Source organism: Python bivittatus, unplaced genomic scaffold, assembly GCF_059951505.1.
Source record: "Python bivittatus isolate LINGU-HERP-01145 unplaced genomic scaffold, Pbiv_v1 ctg000020_np1212, whole genome shotgun sequence".
NCBI lineage: Eukaryota > Metazoa > Chordata > Lepidosauria > Squamata > Pythonidae > Python > Python bivittatus.
The window spans coordinates 14,168,860-14,195,508 of NW_028277030.1; the positions used below are offsets into that span (position 1 = coordinate 14,168,860).

The window sequence follows — 26,649 nt, forward strand, 5'->3', positions numbered from 1 at the left end:
TTACCATCTTTATTTCCAATTGGATGAACTTAGGGTGCAATGAAAAAGTTTTTATACCTTTGTTAAGATATAAGTACTTGATGACTGCAAGTTCCAGAATTCCCAAACAGCCTGGCCAATGATTGGGAATTTGAAGATCACTATCCCTTCGTATTTGCAGGGTACCCAAATGGAAAAAGCACAGTATTCATTATCAGTATCAGTATCCATTCAAGCCAGATTCATATTATCTCTTACTCTCATGTGTACAGACTAAACTAGCTATACCTCTATCTAATTAATTTGAGACTGCACTACAAATTTCTCACGGATTCCACAACTTCTATTGTCTGCTTCAGGTTCCCTGAATGAGTTCAGACTGTGAACTCATTATCCTGGAGAAAATACTTGGAGACTCTCTTTCATTCATGACCAAAATTAATTTGTAAAACAATCAATTGGGATAAAAATAGTACATTCTGTTGATTATTTGAGAATAAGTGTTTATCACTGAATATTTTGGAAAATAAAACTGGAACCAACACTTTGATCTTGAGGCACTTTAATATGTTTTTTCTTAAAAAGAGCCATTGCCAGAGATAGAGAAGGAATATATTGTAGTAAGTTGAATTCAATTGTTACCATATATTCCTTTGTTGATATAAAAGAAAATATGGCTAAATTTAATTTTATTAGAACTAAATAAAAACACTACTTTTCTCTTTGTAAGTATCAAAATGTTTATTACCTTTCATTATCACTGTCCATAACTTATTATTATAATTATTACAAGAACATTAGCAGAATGTTTGTTGTGGTTTACAGCACCCTATTCCTCTATCCATAAACATTAACTATGTTGGAGAAAATCCAATATGAAAGTAAAGTACATCATGACCTAATGTAACTGAGTGTAACAGCAGAGTAGTTTCTCTACAAAAGGGTTCTGTTTAGGATTAGCCAGGCCAAAAGGACTGGAATGTAATTGGAGAGTACACACTGAATCCCTTGTCAAAGAAACATCAGATTCCTTCAGCTGGATTTTAAAATAAACACAAAGTTCTACTTTTAGGGAAACAAAGGAATGGGCAAGTATACAATACACAATGCCTGGCTTGGAAGAGCATACATGAGAAGGAACCTGCCTCAGATCTATAGGGGCAATTGCTCAGTAACCGTGACAAAGCACTATGCTGGGGTGTTTATTCTGTTGGCCTAGTTTTACCAGCAGATCAGTCAAGAGCACAAAGATATGCTCAAACTATGCACACTATTTATGACAAATCCTATAACCCTTCAGATGTTATCCTCTATGGCAGCAGAACTTTATTCCAACAATAAAACTGACACAAAGAAATTTCCTATTGTTGAACTTCATAGAAAGAACCAACATCTTCAAAACACCATCGGCTGACCAAGCGCAGTTCTAAATGCCCTCCTATAAGCACAAAATCCATAAATGTGTTGACAGGGCTCATGGCCATGCTAGTCTATCTTCATGTGGTGGAACACATGAAGTACTAAGAGGGAATCTCTAGTGATAAAAGCTACAGATAAATGGCAGCCTTCACAAAAAAAGGGAATCTTTACAGACCTTTCTCTCAGGTCTTGCAGCGGAAAAGAGATAGGAATATGGACACGCAGAGGACACTTCTCTTCCTAGAGTGTGTAGAGGCAGGCAGAGATAGAGAAGGAATGTGAAAAGCCATTAACAGATAAAACAAACAGTAAACAACATCTCAGGCCTGGGAAAGAAGCAAGCACAAGGAAGAGACTGAAAATAACCCTGTCTTGATTCTGCAGAGTGCAAGAAAAAACAGAGAAAAACTGGCAAGTTTTCAAGATTCTGTTAGTATACTCCACAAAATAAAGTGGAGTTCCAATAGTGCTTGCAGTGTCTCATTCCTGATCTGGCCTACCTCGAAGAGCTCACTTCAATCTTGAAAGCTTCACTACCCTCTAATCAGAGATATGTTGAACCTTGCCTTTGATTGCGGAGATTGCCTGCAGCCCAAGCAGTATTTCTCCACTCCTGAGGGAGTTTGCCACAGAAGTTCAGTGGAGCTCAGAATCAATTTCTGACTTCGCAGAGTCCCCAAGCTGACTTGGCCTATGGGAAAGGGCTGAAAAAGTAGTAGAAGTGCCCTGCTTCTTCCAGAGACAAATCCCAAGCATTCAAACCATTTCTCTCCAATAATGTTGTGAAGATAGGCAGTAGCCATGATTGGCTAACAGTTTGGTGATTTCACCATTCTATAAATCATATGCAATCAGGATTTGTGATTGCATGAGGCACACCAATTCAGCCAAATATTGCTTACAGTGTACCTTCAGACCTCACTATCAAATGAGTTCAAGATGAAGGCCACACTAGACAACACTTCCTCATTCCCCCAACAATTACATCTCCCAGATGCTGGACAGGTGAAAACGGGCATGCAGAAATTGTCCCTGGGAAAAATCTGCATGAGGGCTTGTATTTCTTGGTAATTGGTCTTGCTTCTCCAGACTTATCTAAGTCCTGAACACCAACCCCCCTGCTTGAAAAGAAGAACTACCAATAAAGCAAAAGAAAAATTCATGCCTTCTATCATTCAAAGACAGTTGTTTTTATGAGAGTTCTCAAAAGAATGTTTACCAGAAAAATTGCCAGAATGGAACATAATATTTTTTTCCCCAAGAATCAATGTAAATAGTTTCCCCAAACAAGAGTGTGCAAGCTTGAAACTTGTATATCCTGGATTTCTAAACCATAAATATTCTCATGTTTGTGGCACTCTTATCTTAGGCTTTTGCTCTCCGTCGTTTACTTTGTGGTGGTTGCAACAGTCACTGACCTTAATAAAGTTCTGTTCTGTTCTGTTCTATTTTGTGGTGATTCCTCACCCTGTACATTGCTATAACCCTTGTACAGTACAAAATGAATGATCAAAAAAGCAATGAGCTCAGATTACATGAAAGGAAATCTATGTTTTTTGGCTGAATCCTTGAGGACTATCTCATATCTCTACCTTTGATAGAAAGAAAAGGACAACTTTCTAACACCACTAGAAGAACTATGTACTTATAGTAGCACTACTATTGGCCTTATATTAGCACCACCATTGTTCCAGATCCAATACAGTGTTTCATGAGGAAAGGTTAACAAAAGCTTGAGAGACCTTACTGCTCTGATAGGAGAAATGGATGGAATGCTATATGGAAAAAGGCAGACTACTATTAAAACTCCCCTTCATGGATCACTGCCTTGTCATGGCGAAGGGGCTTGTGTAACTCAGTGAAGCCATGAGCTATGCCATGCAGGGCCACCCAAGACGGACAGGTCATGACAGAGAGTTCTGACAAAATGTGGTCCACCGGAGAAGGAAACGGCAACCCACTCCAGTATCCTTGCCAAGAAAACCCCATGGACAATGTCAAAAGGCTAAAAGATATGATGCCGGAAAATGAGCCCCTCAGGTCGGAAGGTGTCCAATATGCTACTGGGAAAGAGCGGAGGGCAATTCCAAGTAGCTCCAGAAAGAGTGAAGCGGCTGGGCCAAAGCCAAAAGGACGTTCAGCTATGGATGTATTTGGAAGTGAAAAGAAGGTCCGATACTGTAAAGAACAGTATTGTATAGGAACCTGGAATGTAAGATCTATGAACCTAGGCAAACTGGATGTGGTCAAACATGAGATGACAAGATTGAACATCGACATCTTGGGAATCAGCGAATTAAAATGGACGGGAATGGGTGAACTTAATTCAGGTGACCATTATATCTACTACTGTGGGCAAGAAACCCTTAGAAAAAATGGATAGTCAATAAGATAGTGGGAAAGGCAGCAATGGGGTATAATCTCAAAAACAACAGAATGATCTCAGTGCGTATCCAAGGCAAACCATTCAATATCACAGTCATCCAAGTCTATGCCCCAACCACTGATGCTGAAGAAGCTGAAGTTGACCGCTTCTATGAAGACCTACAACACCTTCTAGAACTAGCACCAAAAAAAGATGTCCTTTTCATCATAGGGGATTGGAATGCTAAAGTAGGAAGTCAAGGAGTAATTGGAATAACAGGCAAGTTTGGCCTTGGAGTACAAAATGAAGCAGGGCAAAGGCTAATAAGAGTTCTGTCAAGAGAACAAGCTAGTCATAGCAAACACTCTTTTCCAACAACACAAGAGACGACTCTACACATGGACATCACCAGATGGTCAATACCGAAACCAGATTGATTATATACTTTGCAGCCAAAGATGGAGAAGCTCTATACAGACAGCAAAAACAAGACCAGGAGCTGACTGTGGCTCAGATCATGAGCTTCTTACTGCAAAATTTAGGCTTAAATTGAAGAATGTAGGGAAAACCACTAGACCACTCAGGTATGACTTAGATCATATTCCTTGTGAGTACACAGTGAAGGTGATGAATAGACTTAGAGGATTAGATTTGGTAGACAGAGTGCCTGAAGAACTATGGACGGAGGTCTGTAACATTGTACAGGAGGCAGCAACTAAAACCATCCCGAAGAAAAAGAAATGCAAGAAAGCAAAATGGCTGTCTGATGAGGCTTTACAAATAGCTGTGGAAAGAAGGAATGCGAAAAGCAAGGGTGAAAGGGAAAGATATAAGCAACTGAATGCAGATTTCCAGAGAATAGCAAGGAGAGATAAGAAGGCCTTCTTAAATGAACAGTGCAAAGAAATCGAGGAAAACAATACAATGGGGAAGACTAGAAATCTCTTCAAGAAAATTGGAGATATCAAAGGAACGTTTAGTGCAAAGATGGGCATGATAAAGGACAAAATAGGCAGGGACCTAACAGAAGCAGAAGAGATAAGAGGTGGCAAGAATGCACAGAAGAACTATATAAGAAAGATCTTGATGTCCCTGATGTCCATGCTGGTGTGGTCACTGACCTTGAGCCGGACATCCTAGAGAGTGAAGTCAAGTGGGCCTTAGGAAGCATTACTAACAACAAAGGTAGCGGAGATGACAGTATTCCAGCTAAGTTATTTAAAATACTAAAAGATGATACTGTTAAAGTGCTGCACTCAATATTCCAGCAAGTTTGGAAAACGCAACAGTGGCCCCGGGACTGGAAAAGGTCAGTTTACATTTCAATTCCAAAGAAGGGCAATGCCAAAGAATGCTCAAACTATCGCACAATTGCGCTCGTTTTACATGCTAGCAAGGTTATGCTCAAAATCCTACAAGCTAGGCTTCAGCAGTACGTGAACTGAGAACTACCAGATATACAAGCTGGGTTTTGAAGAGGCAGAGGAACTAGAGATCAAATTGCCAACATTCGCTGGATCACGGAGAAAGCATGAGAGTTCCAGAAAAACATCTACTTCTGCTTCAATGACTATGCAAAAGTCTTTGATTGTGTGGATCACAACAAACTGTGGCGAATTCTTAAAGAAATGGGGGTACCAGACCACCTTACTTGTCTCCTGAGAAATCTGTACACGGGCCAAGAAGCAACAGTTAGAACCGGTCATGGAACAACCGATCAGTTCAAAATAGGGAAAGGAGTATGACAAGGCTGTATACTGTCACCCTGTTTACTTAACTTATATGCAGAGTACATCATGAGAAATGCCAGGCTGGAAGAATCACAAGCCGGAATTAAGATTGCAGGGAGAAACATCAACAACCTCAGATATGCAGATGATACCACCCTAATGGCAGAAAGTGAAGAAGAACTAAAGAGCCTCTTGATGAGGGTGAAAGAGGAGAGTACAAAAGCTGGCTTGAAACTCAACATTAAAAAAATTAAGATCATGGCATCTGGACCCATCAATTCCTGGCAAATAGAAGGGGTAATGGAAGCAGTAACAGACTTCCTTTATTTGGGCTCCAAGATCACTGCAGTTGGAGACTCCAGCCATGAAATTAAAAGATGCTTGCTCCTTGGGAGGAAAGCTATGGCAAACCTAGACAGCATATTAAAAAGCAGAGACATCACCTTGCCAACAAAGATCCACATAATCAAAGCTATGGTTTTTCCAGTAATAATGTATGGCTGTGAGAGCTGGACCATAAAGAAGGCTGAGCGCTGAAGAATTGATACCTTTGGACTGTGGTGCTGGAGAAGACTCTTAAGAGTCCCCTGAACTGCTAGGAGGTCAAACCAGTCAATCTTAAAGGAAATCAGCCCTGACTGCTCATTGGAAGGATTGATACTGAAGCTCAAGCTCAGATACTTTGGCCACCTAATGCGCAGAGAGGACTCTTTGGAAAAGACCTTGATGCTGGGAATGATCGAAGGCAAAAGGAGAAGGGGAGGGCAGAGGATGAGATGGTTAGATAGTATCACTGAAGCAATGAGCAAGAAACTGAGCAAACTCAGGGAAGTAGTGAAGGACAGGAAAGCCTGGCGCAATGTTCATGGGGTCACGAAGAGTTGGACACGACTTAACGACTGAACAACAACAACTATTTAAACTGTGAATTTATGTGAAAGTATGAGGAGGTCAGGCAATTTTTAGGTCCCTGTGTAAAATTTTGACTAGGGGAGGACTTGAAAATAGAAGATTGGGTGAGAACTGGAAAGCTGCCACAAAGATTTAACCTCATCAAGAACCCCGTTTTAGTTTCTGCTTAATAAAGCTCAACTAGGCCTTGTATGCAGGGCAAGGATACATAACTTCTAGATGCTTTGGACTTCTATTCCAAAATGCCCATCCAGCTGACCAATAATAGGAGACTGCAAGAGTTGTAGTCCAAAAGACCTAAATGGCAGCAGGTTGCAGATCCTTGATATATATTCTTTCATGGAGAGTTTATTTTCTCTTCTGTTTGGTTCTAAGATGTAGGTTATGTCCATGCTGTTGTGGTTCAATTCTTCATGGATGGAGCTTTTATTATATATTTACCTACTCTGATTTTTCATGTGGTTTATTTATTGCTGTTAATTTATTTGGTATGCTGTGAGCCATTTGGGGCACACACTTGGAGGATGCCAGTAAATAAAAAGATGTTGATGATGAATATGCTGCAGATGCCTCTGTGGATTGTCGTTTTCCATCAGGTACTGTGGATTGGATTGCTGATCCTCTCCAGATGTTTCCATCCTCTAAACATATTCCTATCCTTACAGTTATGGTTTCCCAACTTTGTCTGCTAGGACGTCTCCCATATAAACTTCCCTAGGAAATAGGAATCCAGCCCCTTTTTGTCCATCTTTCTGACCAAGTAGAAGATCATTGATTTCTGTTTCTCAGACTCCATCTCCTGAGTTTAATTTACCAACTCATCAATTATTGACCATTGACAACTCAAGCTATGGTTTAAGCACAGCCACTCAAAACAGAATGATGGTGTCCTCTTATTTATACCTGAATGACTGCTAAGATCATCCTTGAAAGCTTTTCTCCTCTCGTGAATGCATTCTCAAGGGAGGTCTACTAGTATCCTCTTGGAATATATACATTAGACTAAGAATTTCCTCTTCTTACAGGAATTGAAATGTTACTATTACAACCACTGAGTTTTTTAATATTTATATTGGCTATATATTATATCTTGTACATTATTATTATGCATTGCATTGAACAATTCTAAAACAACTTAGCCTCCTGACAGAAGAGTGACTGATACTTTATTTACTCCTTCTAGCTATTACAGTTACATATCATTGACAAGATGCAGCAGTTATCCCAACATGAAGGTATGCAGTCTAAACACAGGTGTTTAAATAATAATTTTGGAGTTTCACTGATATTACTAAAACTGTACTTTCAGTTTTTGAACCTGGTAACCTGTTGGATGAGCAAATTTGAAAATATGGTGAAAAAGCAAAGCAAATATTGAAATACTACTAGATGGGATAGGAGCTGGCTACAGCTCTGTCTCATCCTGGGGTGTAGGACTGATCCTGAAGTTATTTATTTATTTATTAAATTTTTCAACCACCCATCTCCCCCCAATGGGGAAACTCTGGGCGATTCACAACAAACATTAAAAACAAAAAAATATAAATACAAAAAACCTTAATTAAAAACATTACTAAAAAGGAGAAGGAGAGACCAAGAGGATGAAAAATCTGAGGCTGAAGGCAGAAGGCCTCTATGGGGCTAGCCATCCCCATGTTTGAGGTATTCCCACCCCACCCCAGGCCAGGTGGCAGACCCAGGTCTTCAAAGCCTTACGGAAGGCCAGGAGTGTGGGGTCCAATCGCACCTCCGGGGGCAGAATGTTCCAAAGAGCAGGGGCTACCGCAGAGAAGGCCCACCTTCTGGACCCCACCAGTCGAAGTTCTTTCACTGAGGGGCTCTCTGTGTGATTGGGTGGGACGAGTTGAAGTCATAGGGGAGAGGCGGTCTCTTAGATAACCTGGTCCCATGCCATGTAGGGCTTTAAAGGTGATAACCAACATCTTGAATTGGACCTGGAAGCAAACTGGCACCCAATGCAGCTCACGGAGCAGAGGCGTTACATGGGCCCTCCTTGGGGCTCCAACAATTATTATTAACAATTATTGCTGTCTCTGTGAAGATACTGGTGTATAGTATTTTAAAATACCTATTGTCATAGTAACTTTCACAAGTAAAAGTTTTTTTTAAAAAAAAAACATTTACTAAACACAACTGACAGGGTTTACATATTCTATTAATTCATAGGTTATTTAACCATATTTACTGAATGCATCACAGTTGGCTACGTGCCACCAATAGTCTTCACTTATTTAGTTTCTGTTTTTAAGTTTCTATATTTTTATTTTTAAATATTCCCCATTTAAAAGATAAACATTATACTTAGCCAAAATAATCTAATTATGCAACCATTAATGCCAACTTTTGGAGACAATTATTTAATACAGAATTACCCAAAGGGTTATCTAAATATATTGCATCAATCTGAAGTAGACTAACAAATAATGTTTTAAAATATCATGGCAGACAATATTTATTGGCAGACAGCAAGTCTTACTAACATGCATCCTATCACCCAAATTACAGTTATTGCTGCACTCTGCCAGGTGAATTCCCTTTCCATTTTGTCATGCAATTCTGGGAGTTGAAGTCCACATCTTAAAGTTGCCAAGGTTGAGAAACACTGCTCTAAATGATATAGAATCCAAGGATGAGGAAGAGTATCTCTCTTAGTATCAATCTATGGTGCTGGAGAAGACTTGCTGCAGCTCCTATCTGTGGGAATAATTCACACTGTGATGACTCAGAATAAGGTCATGCAGCTAAAAGTGTTCCAATCATGAAATCACTTAGGACCAAAATGCTCCTTTAGGTGATGCTTGTTGTGCTACTGTTGTTGGTTGATAAGTGCTTTTTTAATGCTATTTTGGTACTGGATGTTTAACTGTTGTACTGGAATGCTGTTTTTAAATTCCTTTGTGTTACCCATTCAGACTCTTTTAAGATGGTGGTATATAAATAAACCCCTTCATGGATCACTGCCTTGTCGTGGCGAAGGGGCTTGCGTAACTCAGTGAAGCCATGAGCTATGCCATGCAGGGCCACCCAAGACGGACAGGTCATGACAGAGAGTTCTGACAAAATGTGGTCCACTGGAGAAGGAAATAGCAACCCACTCCAGTATCCTTGCCAAGAAAACCCCATGGACAATGTCAATAGGCTAAAAGATATGACGCCGGAAGATGAGCCCCTCAGGTCGGAAGGTGTCCAATATGCTACTGGGAAAGAGCGGAGGGCAATTCCAAGTAGCTCCAAAAAGAGTGAAGCGGCTGGGCCAAAGCCGAAAGGACGTTCAGCTATGGATGTATTTGGAAGTGAAAAGAAGGTCCGATACTGTAAAGAACAGTATTGTATAGGAACCTGGACTGTAAGATCTATGAACCAAGACAAACTGGATGTGGTCAAACATGAGATGATAAGATTGAACATCGACATCTTGGGAATCAGCGAATTAAAATGGACGGGAATGGGAGAATTTAATTCAGGTGACCATTATATCTACTACTGTGGGCAAGAAACCCTTAGAAGAAATGGAGTAGCACTCAGAGTCAATAAGAGAATGGGAAAGACAGTAATGGGGTACATGGGGTTTAGGAATTCAGATATAATTGGTAGCATTTATTAATGATAGCAAACCATGTTTTAGACTTAAGAGAATAAGCCACAGTGGGCTTCTATTTTAGATTATTTATCATGACATCTGAATTTTAAACTAGTTAATGCTAATTATTATCTAATAGCAGCTGACAATTCTAGGTCTGATTTTTCTCAATAACTGTATAGTTGCTTCATGTTTCCTTATGGGCAGGAAGAAAGTGAGTCAACAAAGTTCTGAAAAGATGCTGGTTTCTGAAGCAAGATGTAGGACATTGGATGCTGCTCCTAAATGAACTGTAAGAGAAAACTGTCTACTATAAGGGCAACGATCATGGTCATCTGATTCTTTCCATATTAGATGAAGTGCACGGAAATCAGAAAGACTGAATTTACACACATGCATTTATATTGAAAATGGAGTATTTGATCATGGTCACATATCAGGCAATAAAATGAGTTTCAAGCAGCAAAGTAAAAGGTGGCATCCGCATTAAGGGTCAACAGGAAAGAGGTAAAGCTATCGTACATTGTGATGCCTCTATATAAATCTGTGATACTATCATATTCAGTATACTGTACTGCTATAATCATGGGATTCCCAAAATAATACTGGAGTTGGAAAGAGTAGAAAAAAGAACAAAAGGATCAATTTAAATTTAATTCAGAGTTTTACTTGGGTTGGATAATCTGAAGTCATAATGTAGTTGGTTTGTTTTTTTTTACTTAGCTTGAGGTGTAAACCCACCCCCAAAATAGACCACAGCTAAATCCAAGGTCTCCAAACTTTCTGGACAGCAGGCACATTTGGATTTTTGAGAACACGTTGTGGGTATTTGCACAAAATAGCTAGCACGTTGGGCCTGGCTGATTTCAGACACCCATTTAGCAAAAAGCAAATGGGTGAAGATGTTCCTCATTATTATTTCTAGTCTCCCAGAATGCTGTCTACCACGTTAACCTACTTTTAGCTGTTTTCTTGGCAACTAGACATAGTTCCAAAAAAGCACTTAACTGCAGTTTCCCCCTCTTTATATTGCAAGAATGCCTCTGCATGGGAGCCAGAATCATTATTAGAAATAAAGATGATATTGGAGGTTGGTGCTTGGCTTTGCAGCATGCTGGCTTCACCTTTAAGAAAGATGGGGATCACTCAGCTCAGCTACTGGTTTTAAAAAACAGCATTTATGCAAGGCCACACCTTTCTTGGTCTAGTTTACAGGCAAGCAGACAATAACTTGAAGGCTTTTCTGGAGATAAATGGGATGCCTTCCTTTCTTAGCAAGATTATCTTGATATCAAATAATGAAGCATTGTTCTCAAAACCAATTAATTGGCAAATTAAATAGATCTGCATTTTCTTTTCCACTTACGTAGCTTTACAGAGGAAAGGGAGATGTTATCCAAAACTAACAGTTTCCTCATTACTGGTTTTATCTCCAGATCATTCAGGAAAAGAACAATTTAATGGTTCATTCCAGCATCCAACAATAATGGTTCTAAGGAGATACTAAAACTAACTTGTGCAGTAGCCACCAGGAAGAAATAAATTGAGGAAAATATAATTAGAACGCTTACATTGAAAGAGTTAATGTCATGGAATATGGAATACCTCTCAAACTTACAGTACACACCTGTTTCCTAAAAGATCAGGAAGAGGGTTTCAACAAAACTGTAAGCAAACTTCAAATACAGAAAGATAATTAAGTATATAAATACTTAAAACATAAAACTGATTTTTTCAGTATGCCACTTTTAGGGATTCATTACAGGAAGTCCTTTAAACATATTTAGAGTATATAAGAAAGTTGCTTAAATATTCTGAAGGCTGGATTGTTGTAGATTTAATTAGGCTTCCTCTTTAGACAGGTGTTTTTAAACTGTGATCTTATCCTATCGGTACTCCTTGGAACCACTGATCATTCTTACTCATCCAGGTCGGCATAAATGATACTACAAAGCATGACTTCCAACATATCAAAAGTGACTTAATGGCTCTGGAGAATGTGAAGAAACTTGGGACTTATTCTACCTCCCCCATTTATATGAAGGTCAAAAGATGCCCTTTTTGCACTCCTTCCCTTGGCTATATAGCAGCCTTCCTACAGTTGGTTCCCTAAAATAAGTTTCTACAATTCCCAGATGGCTGGCACTGTAGCCTGGGAATTCTAAGAATTACACTCCCAACATCTCTGGATGACCCTAGGTTGAGAAAAGCTACCATATGGTATTTGCTTAAAAAAGTAGAGCCCCTGGTAAGGGGCAACAAGACTTAGACCAGATATGGGTGATAAGGATTAGCAGCAGTTCCCATATATTGATTTATGCCCAATATTCACATATGGGGCTATGGCACAGTTTGATTTAGTTACAGTTTGTTGAACAAGCAAAAAAGGCTGGGATGTAAAACACTAAGTCATAAAGCGCCATGTAAAAAGCACCATGTCTCACTTCACACAACACACAATATGGCTCACGTGTAATCTTGGAACCACATCAAAGTGATTCCTGCTTTAAGAAAGAATTTCTCAGAAAAGAAAAATGCATTAAGTATGCTGGGGCTCTATTCTTCCTTCCCAGTTATTTTTGTCTCCAAGTCACAGTGCTCTGCAAGGCTACAAATATGTTTAAACAGTTTAAACTATGTAAATGAGATGTAAATTTAATTTTCTTTGGCAACATTGGCAACTCCAATTTCACTATGGAAAGAAATTAACATAAGCTAGAGTAGCTATACATGCAAGTCATGAGAAATCTTCAAGTTCTCACATTCCAAACAGCCTATAAAGCACAAAGCCAGAATCAAACAGTGCTACTGAGTTACCAATGTTAGTTTACCAAAAGTATTATTCATGCAGATCTCCAAGTACTTTATTTACATTAAATAATAGTTATTGCTTTGCATGGAAAGAAACAAAATAAATGAACAGCCATTTGAAAACCATCCCCAGGTGATCTGAAGTTCTCAGTTAAAAAGGGAGGGAGGAAGGGCAAGGCAAGAGGGCACAGATGGCTTACTCTACTGACCCTGGATGGTCAACTGAAATGTGTGTTTAGAGGCAGAACTAGGAGCTCTAGCAAAGTGCTGTAGTGTGGATCTTCTATTCCACTTTTCCTGATTTTCCCCCTCCTCTTCAATAATGTTAGTATTGTTCACCCATGCTCAGCCTTCAGTCTCCATATGTATTAGAGCACTGCTACTTTTTCTTGATTTTTTTTTTTTTTAACTTCAGCAAACCCTGGATTTTTACATTAACAGCAGACTCAGCTGTGGAAATAAGAAGGCAAAATTATTATGCCTCTTAATATCAGAAGCACTGGGCCAATGATTAACTTCTGCTTTCAAAGAACCCAGTCTCATTTCATTATACAATTTGGTTGTGAATATACTGTATATTACCTAGAAGATTATTTTTCTTCTTTTCTCTTTCCTTTTTTGTTCCTGCTGCCTCCCAATCCCATGTATACATTGTGTATTACAATCGCCTGAACAGTGATCTGCTAGACCATCTCCAATGATTATCCAACCTCTGGTAGAAGACCTCTAGAGAAGGAGAATTCACTATATCACGACCTAGCCTGTTCAACTAGCTGACAGCTCATATAGTCAGGAAATTCCTCCTGATGTCTAGCTTGAACCTGCTTCCTTGTAGTTTTACCCCATTGGTTCTGGTCTTACTCTCTGGGACAAGAAAGAGTAAAGTTCAGTATCCTGCCTTAAAAGCAATTCAATCAAAAATTTTAAAAAAATTATTTTGAGTCCCTAATTCAATTTCTAACACTTTAATATGACTGGAACTAGGTTGCATTCCCCTTGGGAGCCAACTAAGATTTTGTCTCAGATGAAGCAAGTCTATTGAGGAACTTCTCTGGTCCATCTCACCTTTCTAGACAAGTTCTCTTCCACCCTAAGTAGACTTATTATGATTTGGCATACTTCTTGCCAGCATTACTTGCTTTGTACCTTGATAAAACTAGTTAACTGAAGCGGAGGATTTCAGATTGAGATATCCAAAATGATACAGCCGTTTCCTATACTTTTTATAGTTGCCTCCTCTTCTTGGGCTGCCCCTAGATATTACTTTAATATTCCATATGCCCTTCATCGGAGACTATTTATCCTGCCCCAGATTGGGGTATTACCTACTAGGGCAACAACTGGTGGACATATAAATCTCTCATACGAATGCTGTACTTGTTTTTGTTCAGACATGGAGGTAGGATCTGTTTCACATGTGCTAATAAAATGTCCACTGTACATCCAATGGTGGTTGAATGTAGTATTTCTAATTGTTAACAACTTTAATTGCCATTGTGATTAGAAGGTTATTATCCTTCTTTTCAGTGACTACTCTTCAGAAACTTCTAAGAAGGTTGCAAAATTTCTATCAATAGCTACAGCACTTAGAAGCTACCTGGTCCCTTCCTCATGCTACTAACTGTTAGCTGTTAATTATTTCAGAATTTTCTTACAATTAAAAAAAACCCTTTTATTATATTTATTGCGTTATTGGCCTTCACGGAGAAAAACTATCTATGAAGGCACATAATCAATCAATCAATCAATCACTCAACTGCTGGTCATTTTCTTGTGTTTGGTCTTGAACGTAAATGAACTTTGCTGAAAGAGGAAACTATCCTTTCCCCAGTTCAACTCAGGAGGTAGGACAGCAATCACAGCATCAACATTTACCTATACTATCAATAGTTTGCAGCACCAATACAATCAGAGAACTTTTATATTGTTCCCAGTTCTAAACCCCACCCCCAAAACAAATGAAGTATTTACAGATAATATGTGGTGGCAAGTTTGTGCAGTTGCAAAAAATAGGAAACTTACCAAAGAGCAATTATCTGGATAAAATGTGTTCTCTTTTGGTGAACTGGGAAACTTCTTTCTGTAAAAGATTATTACAGTGTCATTTACACAAACTTCACAGATCCTAGGTATCGTTATAAATCCATGTATGCAGGCTACTATGCAATCAAAAAAAGCTTATGCAATCATTTTTGTTTGCTGACAATTTTTTTTTTCACTTAAATATTTCCTTAAATTGCCAGTGAGAAAATGTAAGGCAAACACAACACAGACAAGGATTAATTAGATCTTTCTTTCTAACTCTAGGGAAAGTTAAGATACACGTACAGGTAGTGCTTGTTTAGCGACTGTTCAAAGTTACAATGGTAATGAAAAAGTACCTTTATGACCAATCCTCACAATCTTTGCAGGTCTGTAAAGCAAAGCAAAGCTGAAGTAAGATCATAAGCACAGTCACCATTTCACTTAGTGACTGCTTCACTTAATGACTGAGTTGCCAGTCCCAATCGTGGTTGCTAAATGAGGACCATCTGTACATCATTTTGTTATATAGAAAAACAGGACCCAGAAAATCATATTGTGCCAGGTCAGATATTATTTTCTTCATACATAGTGCTGCCTCTCATATCCCATTCAAGAACATTTCTGATTGTCAGTCAAGTCAGAAAGGGATTTCCAACTTTCTTATCTCCTGAAATCATAAAAACTTCTTATTCTGCTGGTATTCCTTTTCAGAATAAAGGCTAGGACATCTAAGAAGTTTTCAAATGAAAAGCTTAGGAAAACCTTTTTTCAGAATGGTTGACACCACCAGCACCATCAAGCATGAGATTTTCAACAGGAATACAAAGGTTGTGGGTTTCCAGGTAAGGATCCATGGTGGACTAGACATCCCTGAAGGAATGGGGACAGCATTACAGTGGAGATCAGTGGACAGTTGGTGAATTCTAACCGGCGCATTCTTTCCAGACAAGGAGAGATCGTGAGATTACCCACTTGTGCTCTGGACAGCTGTTCCTTACGAGGAGAGTGCAGGAACTGAAGTTTTTGTGGTTGATTTGTGAGTCAAGCAGCTGGGAATCAAGGGATTTCAATCAAGCTCACAGCCACAACACAGCCTATATAGATACAAGGTTTGCAAAAACCTCACTTTCTTAACCACTTTCAGATGTAATTAATTTACAGCTAAAGAGAGATTTTCTGTGTGGCAGGATAAGAGAAATTCACTTGGTGAGTCAACATTCTTTCTCAATTAAAAAAGGAAAAGGGGGGGGCTTCAATGATTTTTTAAAAATTAGCAAAAAGCTTAACAACGATTGGGTGTAAGAAAGTTTAAAATGGATAAGATGGACAGTAATTTTGAAAGATTAATTTTTGGTGAAAGTACTTTTGAACAAACTGGAAATAAAAGACACAATCGGGCCAGATCTTCATGGGAATGTTATTTGTTTACTATTAAAGAGTGCAGACAATTGGTGGATTTTACAAAATAAAAGGTAATATAAGCCAGACTGTGATGCTGACTGTAACTATGAAGTACCATTTGAGATGAAAGTATTAAGGGCACAGGAAGACAAACAGAAAAAAAGGGGGGGGGAGCCTGCCTTTTACTCTTTCCCTTGTAATTGTTATTTTATCATGCTTGGTGGACACATAAAAAAGCTAGAAAATTTTGGGTTCATATACATACAATGATTCAGAGGATTTTAAAGATTAAAGTACAAATGAGACCAGAAGTCTTCCTCTTGGGACTGATGGACAAACAGTTGGAAAAAAGTTGTGGAACTTGGTTTTTGTCTTTGATAACCACTGTGAGATTGTACGCACGAAGATGGAAAGATTTGGCAAATACATACAATGGAAGAATGATTGGTGAAGACGACAGAACTTGCTGAAATGGCCAAATTGACTTGCTTGATCAGAGAAAAGACATTATCTATGTTTATTACTGACTGGAAACCCCTTATGGACTTTTTGGTAAAACAGAAAAAAATGAAGTTATGATTTATGGTTCTGATGATTAGATAGAATAGATTATAGAAAGAAGAGAATCATGATGTAACTCTAGAGAAAGAGGTAAATTTATGTATTGTCGAAGGCTTTCACAGCCGGCATACGATGGCTGGTGTGGGTCTTCCGGGCTGTGTGGCCGTGGTCTTGAAGTTTTGTTTCCTAACGTTTCGCCAGCACCTGTGACCGGCATCTTCAGAGTGCAGGAGCACAGACAGGAGCAGTTCTGTGCCCAGGGTGATGTGACCCAGTTACTTCCTATGGGATAATGAGTACTATGAACAGATGGATGGTGTCGCCATGGGAAGCCCCCTGAGCCCAGTTGTAGCAAATTTCTACATGGAGCATTTTGAAAAACGGGCTTTAGAAACCGCACCCGTTACCCCAACAGTCTGGTTCCGATTTGTGGATGACACCTTCGCAATTTGGAGTCAGGATGAAGAAGACCTAGAGAAGTTCCTGAACCACCTAAACAGCGTCCACCCCAATATACAATTCACCATGGAAAAAGAAGTGGACGGCCAACTTCCATTTCTAGACACATTGGTCATACGCAAACCAGACCTCAAATTAGGACACAAAGTCTACAGAAAACCCACCCACACAGACGGTTACCTACACAAAAACTCCAACCACCACCCACGTCAGAAAAGAGGCATTATCAAAACCCTCATGGATTGTGCCAATCGGATCTGCGAAACCCAATTCCTAAACTCTGAACTTCACCACCTTAATTGGGTCCTACAAGCGAATGGCTAATTGGGTCCTACAAGCGAATGGCTACTCCAAGAATGAAATAAAAAGAGCCATCAAACCAAGAAAGCAACATGCGACTGAAGAAGAAAAACAGCCACCCACCAACAAAGTATTTCTGCCCTATATCAAAGGGGTCACAGACCACATGGGAAAACTCATGGAAAAGCACAATTTCCAAACAATCTTCAGACCCACCAGAAAAGTACAAGAAGTGCTAAAATCAGCAAAAGACAAAAGGGATCACCTCACCGCTGCAGGAATATACCGCATACCATGCAGTTGCGGGCAAGTATACATCGGGACCACAAAACGCAGCATCCATACCAGGATAAAAGAACATGAAAGACACTGCAGACTACAGCAACCAGAAAAATCTGCAGTAGCTGAACATGCTCTCAAGCACACTGGACACAAAATCCTATTTGAAAACACAGAGATACTGGACAACACCAACAGCCACTATACCAGGCTATACCGGGAAGCCATTGAGATTCACAAACACCAGCATAGCTTCAATAAAAAAGAGGAAAGTCTAAAAATCAACAAAACCTGGCTACCAATCCTGAAAAATACAGCCTGCAAAAGGTCAACGAACTCAGCTCAACCACCAGGACATGTGAACAGTTCACACAATGAACTTGCTAATCACCCCCAGCAGCCCCTCGTTAACAATTCAATAGAAGAAAAAACCCTGCCTAATCCCCAGGAAGATACACGCAGATGCTGACACCAAAACAAGCAGCCACTCAGTAACCCAACCCCCCCCACACACCCCCAATCCCCCTTCCCCCCAGATCTCTATAAATACCCACAAAAAGGGTCACATCACCCTGGGCACAGAGAGAACTGCTCCTGTCTGTGCTCCTGCACTCTGAAGATGCCAGTCACAGGTGCTGGCGAAACGTTAGGAAACAAAACTTCAAGACCACGGCCACACAGCCCGGAAGACCCACACCAGCCAAGGTAAATTTATAATTGTACTTATACCTGCTGTAAAGAAGATCAGAAACCAATATCTTTTTTCCAGAGAAGTGTGCACAAACAAAACCCTGGGCTGCAATTGCCCATCACTTTTATTTTTTAGAAGAATTTTCAGATCATATGAGCCAGAAATATTCTTGGAAATGAAGATGAAGTTGGTGGTTTAATTTTGCAATATGCCAACTTCTGATTTATTATTTTTAAAAATATTTTACTTTAAAAGATAAAAACTCTTGGGTAGAGAGCCCAAGTCTTAGGGTTCACTGACAATCCTGGATTCTATGATGAGAACCTTATCCAAAGAACCATAGAAACCAATTCCAAACTTTAAAAGGAGTTTGAAAAACAATATGTAATGTGGCACAAAGGTATGCTAAATTAAGCCCTAAAGCAACTCTTTGGCTACTGGCCACTATCCCTGGGGAGGAGAAGAGGACTTGAATTAGGTCTTCTCCTATCTTACGGAATATATCAAAACTACCAGGTCTGGACTGGAAAAATCCCAACAACCACTAGGAGAGCAGCAATTCTTTTTGCTGTCCTTCAGGCTTGAACTTTTTCTTTCAGCCCAGATCTGGAAGTCTTAAACACAGACCAACTTACAGAAAGAATAAGAATCAAGAGACATAGTTTCTGAGAAATGAAAGAAAATCTAGCTATGTTCTCTGTATAATTTACAAAACTGCATTATATATTTGCCCAGTCATCTTTTCTCCCCTAGGTGGGCTGGGACTACAACACCCGGAATTCTTAGAATTGTAGTCCAAATGCATCTGATGCATATTGGCTAAAGACTCTTTATCGTTTACCTTACATGTTCTCAGCTCTCATTTTTCCTGCTACTTCCCCCAGTTCTGTTCCAGTTTCTTTAGAGAAGAGGTTAATCTGAACTGTTTTCTGAGCAAGTGTGAACCTCAAATTATGCTTGGTCTCAGAAATATCCTATGAACAGCATGTTTTACCCCCTTTAATTGCTATACTGCAGCTGTAGTTTCACTTATGGGTTTATTATCTGAACAGGAATATTAAATGTATTAAATGACTAAGAATAACAACCAAAAAAGGCAAAAACAAAGCATTATCTGTATTCATAACACAGCTCTGAAGGTCTGCTTATTAAATTATTGTAAGAGAAAACAAACCAAACCAAAAAATGACTGGAAAGAAATTTAGGTTTTCTCACTGCCAATATCAACATGACAATCCATCCAACTCCCCACTTTATGAACCTTAAACACTACAATTATATTGAATGGTATAATGTACAGTTACTGAGAAAACAACTGAGACATTCAAATTGCAAAAGAGTGTTATGCAACAGCCTCCCAATAAGACTTTTACTCTGGATTCATCACTCTTTGTTCTTTCTTTTAGGTCATTATTGAATCATTGACTTCTCATGTTCCTGTCATGTTGTTTCTGTACCTTTTAATACCCCAAGAAACTCAAGACATTAAAAAGGCACAGAAGAATTGTGCAATTTCTACAGATGTAGACAACCTTAGAACTTCTTTAAAAAAGTGTGGACTTCACAGAGGCAATGACATATTTGGACATCCACGCTAATATGTCACCAGTTTGCCCATCTGTTTCCATATTCTTTGTTCTAGTGTCCAGAAATCCTGTCCAGCCTGATGTTCATTCAAGGAGGATACTTACAATCTAAAGCATTTCTGGACATTGGCAGCTAGGTGGCAAAAGATCCAGACATTTTTCAGTGATGACTGAAAAATCTGGGGTGATTCTGCCTGAAGAAGGCAAGATTATGGAGACCCATAACAGAGGCTAGGAATCAGTCAGGGTAACATTGTCCTAGAGGTATTTGATTTTATTTTTAAATGTTTCTTATTAAGACACTTTGGGAGACTGACTTTTTTTTAAAGAAAAACATACACTATTTCTAATTACAAACAGTTTAGAAAGGCACCTATAGAAAGAAAGATGTTCTGCCATGCTTACTTTATGGCCTACTAATGATCTCTCCTTGCAAAGAATCATACTTTAGTTTTGTACTGGGAGGATGGGCAACAGCTACAGGTTCTTTAACTATTTCCTGTGTGCTTCCTCCACCAGCTTTTTTTTAACACTGTCTATTCCCTCCTGGAGTGAGGCGGGGGAAGGTAGGAGTAGGGTTAGGCATCTCTGAGGTTAGGTGGTTGATGCAGCAGGAACAGCAGCTGCAGCAAATCATGATCCACTGGGGATTTTGTCAGTAGCTGACCAGAATGAGTTAATACTATTAGTAGTAATGATGGGGATGGGACAATAAAATCTGGATTCTGGAGACAGCAGAAATGGAAGAAAACCAACCCTCCCCCTTCCTACTTATGAAATTGGAACATAGCCAATGTTTACCCATTAACTGATACAGTTACACAAATATTGCAGAAAAATTCACCACTATTCCATATCTTGCTTACAGCAAAAAAAGCAATATGGTAAGGTTAGGAACCACTCAATGGGAAGCCCTGAATATTTGAAGCAGCGGTTTAAAAGCCATTCCCATAAATATATGAATGTACCACAGGATCAGTAGACATCTCACAAGACTGATCTAAACAGAAATCAGCTCCAATTTTAGAATAAATGTTTTGGAGAGATGAAGGGTAATAAGAATGTCCTTAAGAAATATGCTTTTGTTACAGATGAAAGATATTTAGAATGTTAGTTTATATATCTTATCAACGAAACAGAATAAGCTTGTTCTAAAAAAAATCTAATTTTTCTGCAAACATCTTCAGAGCATGAGATTCTAATAATTACCGCAGTGCTAGTGGAACACTCACAGGCTAACCTCCCCTTCCCCAGCTTAATTCTGTAAAGTACAAGTCTTACTGAATGGATAATTCACTTTGCTTTGAGATACTGATGATTAATGATAGCTGCTTGGTACTCTCAAATACAGAAGTGAGATCAAATTCCTTTTTTTAAAAAAAATGAAGACATATATTTCCATTTTGTTTCCATGGTAGTTTTATTTTCTTGACTGAGGTCATACACCAGGAAAGGCTGTGGGACAGCTGCAGGGGAAGATGAAGCTGCACCATCATCACCCTGCATGTGGTCTCACACAGACTAATCCTTTGCTATTCTGTGGAATAATGCTTAATGGCAACATTAATAACTCCCTCTTTCCCAGATTATTCTGCTTTCTACAAAAAAGAAATTATACACAAAATTAGTCCTGGCCCTCTATAAAGTATTAGAAAATCTTGCTATCTTAAATAAAGCTATAAAGAAATCATATAAAAAACCAGAAAAACCACGATTAAAACAATTAGGATGTAATTCACACTGTGATCATAATATTTGAACAATTTCTCCTTCTTTCCCTTTCCCCAATTATTCACTGTAGTCATTGTACTACTTTAGAAGCTTGAACTTTATTAGCCAGCGCAAGTGATTGCTAGTACTATCAAACTTAAAAATCAAATAGGATTTCTTTTAATTGCTCTCTGGCATAAAAAACACTTAACTTTATCATGCAAGTCTACAAAAGGGTGCTAAAATCAATTTCCAAATTCAAGAACAGATTGAGGTGCCAAATTTCCCCACCAGTAAATCAATCTTCATGTGACATATTCAATAATCAGTGTTTTATTCCAGACCCACTGCCATTTGCAATGCACTGTAATGACAACTTAAGTGCTTACACATCAATCTGCTGTCTATGGCTGCTGATTATCCCACAACTAAGGTGTAGACGTAGGAGGCTTCATGCATCGTCTTCCTGTTGTTTTACACTGATTTGCAGATTCTCTCTATGCATCTGTATGTTTAGCCGCAACAGCTCTTTTTAATGAAAGCTGCTTAGAAAGATAAGTTTCCAATATCTTTGGATCCGAGACCCTTCTTCTACTCCTAAAAAACACAAAAAGGATACTATGTCACACAGTAATCCTGAAAGATGGTCAGAACTGAGAATTAGGAAGTCCTCAGCCTTCTAAAACCTAATACTTCTAGGTACATTCAACTACAACTTCCCATCAATGGTCATTACGGCTGGTAATTCTAAGAGTTAATCTGACACGCATCAGGAAGGCACCAAGATGACAAAGGATGGTAGATGGGATAGCAAAATCACGAATAGATGAGAATTTTCATATTCATGACAAAAACCATAGCTAGCTATAAGGCATTAGACTCTGCAAATTGCAAAGTAATGAACATACATATAGACACCACTGTACTAAATGGATTTGAAAACATAATATTTTAACATAATATTTGAATTATCACATTTATACAACTTGGAAATATTAACATGTCCTTCTTCCTTTCAAACAGCACATAATATAAGCAAACACATGTATATATGCATATTATCAAAACAATCTAGTATGCAATTAATAGCATCATTCTATTGCCTTGTTCTTTTCTTTTCTTCCAACCAACAGAGAAAATCAGGAGAAATAACAAAAGAAAAGAGGCTAGCTGGTAACAATTGCTTTCCTCTCATAAATAGCCAAGAACATTTAACCTAACTTCTCTCCATTCTCTGAGCATAAAGAAAATTCCCTGGAACCAATTAGCCATAGAGGTGCAAGGCTCTGCTTTACTTGCTGCACTCATGCAGAAAATGGACAGTTATCTCTCCTAGATACTTTATAATCTGGGTTCCTACTTGAAACAGAGGGTTGAGCTCAGTGACACAAAAGGCTCCTTCCAACTCTGCCATCTCCTCTTTTCATACAGCCAAATAGTGACTGGGATCCTTAATAGTTCTGGGAAGACAGAGTTGGATTGCTTTCCACGGAATCAGTGCAAGATATGGTGTGGCTATAGACAGCAATGAAATAGGAAACTAGGATAGTCTGTTTAGAAAGATCACCTCTGAACAAACCTACACTTTCAACATACTCAGTTTTTTTCTACTGTTCAGTAAATGAGATGTACAAGTGCTGCTAAGCATGCACAGATGTAGGTTTTTCTTTACATTGGGATCAGTAAGCTTTTGAAACAAGACATCCTTTTCCAATGTCTCACAGTACAACAGATGCCAGCAATAATTCGTGTTTTTTAAAAAATGAAAAGTATTGAATTAAAATGGCAAAATCTAACCAAATCTTATGTGAAAACATATAAAACTTGTAAGAACTGGAAATCTGAGTCATTTTAAACTTAAGAAAAATTATTTTGGAAGTCAGAGGGCACCATCTAGTGGAACTGTGGGTACCCAGGCATTCTACTAATAGCCCCTCCTTGATAGCCTTTTCCTCTGATCTTCCATCCATCTAACATATTATATACAGCATGTCTTCAAGATGCACTGGGTTCATATACTGCACTTGAATTAAGAACACAATCCCACCTCTTCCAAGGAAAGGAGATTGTTTCTTTCTGCATTGTTTTAAAATTGCCTTCCCCGCCCACAGACACTTTATATCTCAGAAAACTGTATTGGTGAGACATGAATAATGATTACTGTATCTAGTTAGCAATCTTTTTACTCCTTAGATTTAGCCTATTAAGCTCATACCCTGGATTGCTTTATAATAAGCATATTGACCAATCCACCAATTTCTGTAACGTGCTCATTATAGCAAGAATCTACTGCTACTGAGTCTTCAAGACCAAACAATCAACAGAATCTCTGGAGAGTGAAGAACAAGTTTATCATTCATCAAGTAACAGTCCTAATAACTAGACTTGCATTATCTACAAGCGTGCTGAACTGCTTTATTAAAAATGCCTCACGTCTTACATAAAACTTCATAAGACCAAGTATTACTAATAGCTTTTTTTAGAATACCACAGATTCTTCAAAACAACCTGTTCCAAGTTAGTCAATGCCTCAAAAGACTGCCATAATTTTACACACCTAATTAGCTAAATCTCAGTTAAAATCACTAAAGTTCCCAGATCTCCTGAAACTCATATCTTACAGTTCAGTCCAATGGACAAAGGATAGCGCCACGCCAATCAGGGAAGGAAGTGGTGGGATGGAACATTAAGGACCCAGAAAACCTGTTCTCAACAGGTTATCCTCAGTGAATCTGGTCTCAGCAAACAAACAGTTCTCAAGAGCTTTAGAAATTATACATCATCATCATCATCACCACCACCACCACCACTATAATTATATCATTATGACTCCCGTTCCATTCTAAAAAGGAAAAATCACAACCACAATGATCCATTCACCCTCTCTCAACACCCACTTCGCAATTAACTATCAACCTGATTGATCCACCTTCACATTTCATATTAATCAAGATTATTTCTTCTTCTGCTTTCCCTGTTATTACCCAAGGATTTAGGGACACCCAGTACTTTTCCCTAGGAACTACACTGCACCAGATGGTCAGACAGGTTTATGTTCTCCAAACCTCCATGGCTACCTCCTTACCTGATGTTATGCCTAACAGACAATCTGAAACTCCATCAATCATTCCTGATACGTAAATTTGAAGGAAACTTGCCCGTTCTTGTCAGAGAAGTAGGAGGAGGGACAGTCATATGGGCAGATCATCTAATGTACCAATTCAATCAATTCATCTTGACATGGATCCAATAAAAAGTCATTATGAGCACACTGAAGTCACAATAGACCACTAAGGATTCTATTCTCATGGATACAGAACCACCTAACATCCTAACCTGGACAAGAGAAGCCACAGGGGGCTTCAGAGCATTATGATCAATGTGAGCTATTTTTTCCTCTGCAGCATTACACTGGACTGACTGGTTTTCCTGTGTGGTTCATTCTTCAAGGTTGACCAATATTAGATTTTTTTCACCATATCTTTGCTCTGACATCACTCCCTTGGAAATTAATAAGCAGTTCATTCAAATGATTCTGGAAAGCTGGAATCTCACTTTAGCTACTGTTTTAACAATAGAGTGGTTTACACACATTAGTGGTAATGATTTGCATGAGTTATTTTCATAACAACTATTAGTAGTAGAGAAGAATGAAGCTGGTGATATTAAAAGAAAACAACAACATAAACACAGGACTATTTTCCTTGTACAAGTCCCAGCATGGCCATCTTATGTCCTTTAACTGACAATAGTAACAACAACAAAATAATCTTAATTAGTGATCTGCTGGTTTATCCAAAGGAACAAGCTTTTAGTAGATTACAACATGGAAGAACTCCAAACAAGAGCAGATTATATCTCTTCTTGAGCTTCATACAGCAGGGGCAGCAGAGTTCTTGTCATCTTAAGATCACAAAAGCTGGCCTTGACGAAAAAAGGCACATATCATGTAATCATGTACAGCCAAGCTTTATGCTTCTTTCTTAGAAATAACACATCCCCCTGATTATATTCAGCAATTAAAAGCCAGGTTTATGACAGTTATTTGCAGGGCTGCAAGGCTGCTATATAGAACATGAAAAACAAAACTAGATGCATATATCAGCTGCATATTAACTGTTGGGGTGCTGTTCTCCTGCACAGAGAACTATTAAAAATGCAAGCCACAGCTTCTCGGGGTTGGGGGGAGGAGGAAAAAAAAAAGCTGGTCACTGGATCCTTGGAAGATGGAAGAAGTAGGACTTCCAAATCCTGCTGAGCCTTACTTCACGAGAATGTCTCTCCTGAGCTGTTCCATACATATTGGGCCTGGCTTGTTCTGCCTCTTACTGATGCATCAAAAACTGATCTTAATTTGCTGTAATTTCACATCCCTTATTACAATATTTGCTGTGCATTGCTTGAGCCCTATATATTGCTCTAGTTGCAAAGCAATCAGTGCAACTCAAGAGACTTCTTATGGCAGGTGTGAGGATCTGTGGACCTCCATCCAGATACTGCTGACCTGCAATTCCCAGAAGCTTCAACAAGATGGCCGGTGGAAAGGGATGCAGTAAATCATGGTTTAGCAACACTCTGAAAGCTACAAGTTCTCTGTTCCTAATCACTGTAGGAGGACAGCCGTGTTGTTTGTCTATTGTGGGAAAAAGCAACCACAACAACAAAAACCAGGAGGAGTCTAGTAGCATCTCTGCCAACTAACAAATATTATTAAAAGGAATAACCTTTTAATAAAATGTGTCAGTCAGAAAAGGTACTACAAGATTCCTTCAGAGTTATAATCACTCAACTACCCAAGCTCTGGGTAAATACAATATTCT

General features: G+C 38.8%; 1 protein-coding gene across 18 annotated transcripts in view; it reads right to left on the reverse strand.

The window, feature by feature from the left end:
- The window catches only part of PLCB4 (phospholipase C beta 4), a 172,439-nt gene that overhangs the window by 85,738 nt on the left and 60,052 nt on the right, over window positions 1-26,649 (reverse strand). For 6 of the 18 annotated variants that reach the window (XM_088134698.1, XM_088134607.1, XM_025167871.2 and 3 more), the window contains 3 exons: window positions 22,219-22,426; window positions 15,199-15,230; window positions 14,840-14,897 (listed from right to left, as the gene is read on the reverse strand). The exons of 3 other annotated variants lie outside the window; for them this stretch is intronic. The gene's annotated coding sequence lies outside the window, so the exon portion shown is untranslated. The remainder of the gene's footprint in view (window positions 1-14,839; window positions 14,898-15,198; window positions 15,231-22,218; window positions 22,427-26,649) is intronic. 9 more of the 18 variants (XM_088134638.1, XM_088134642.1, XM_088134660.1 and 6 more) reach the window with 3 other exon arrangements.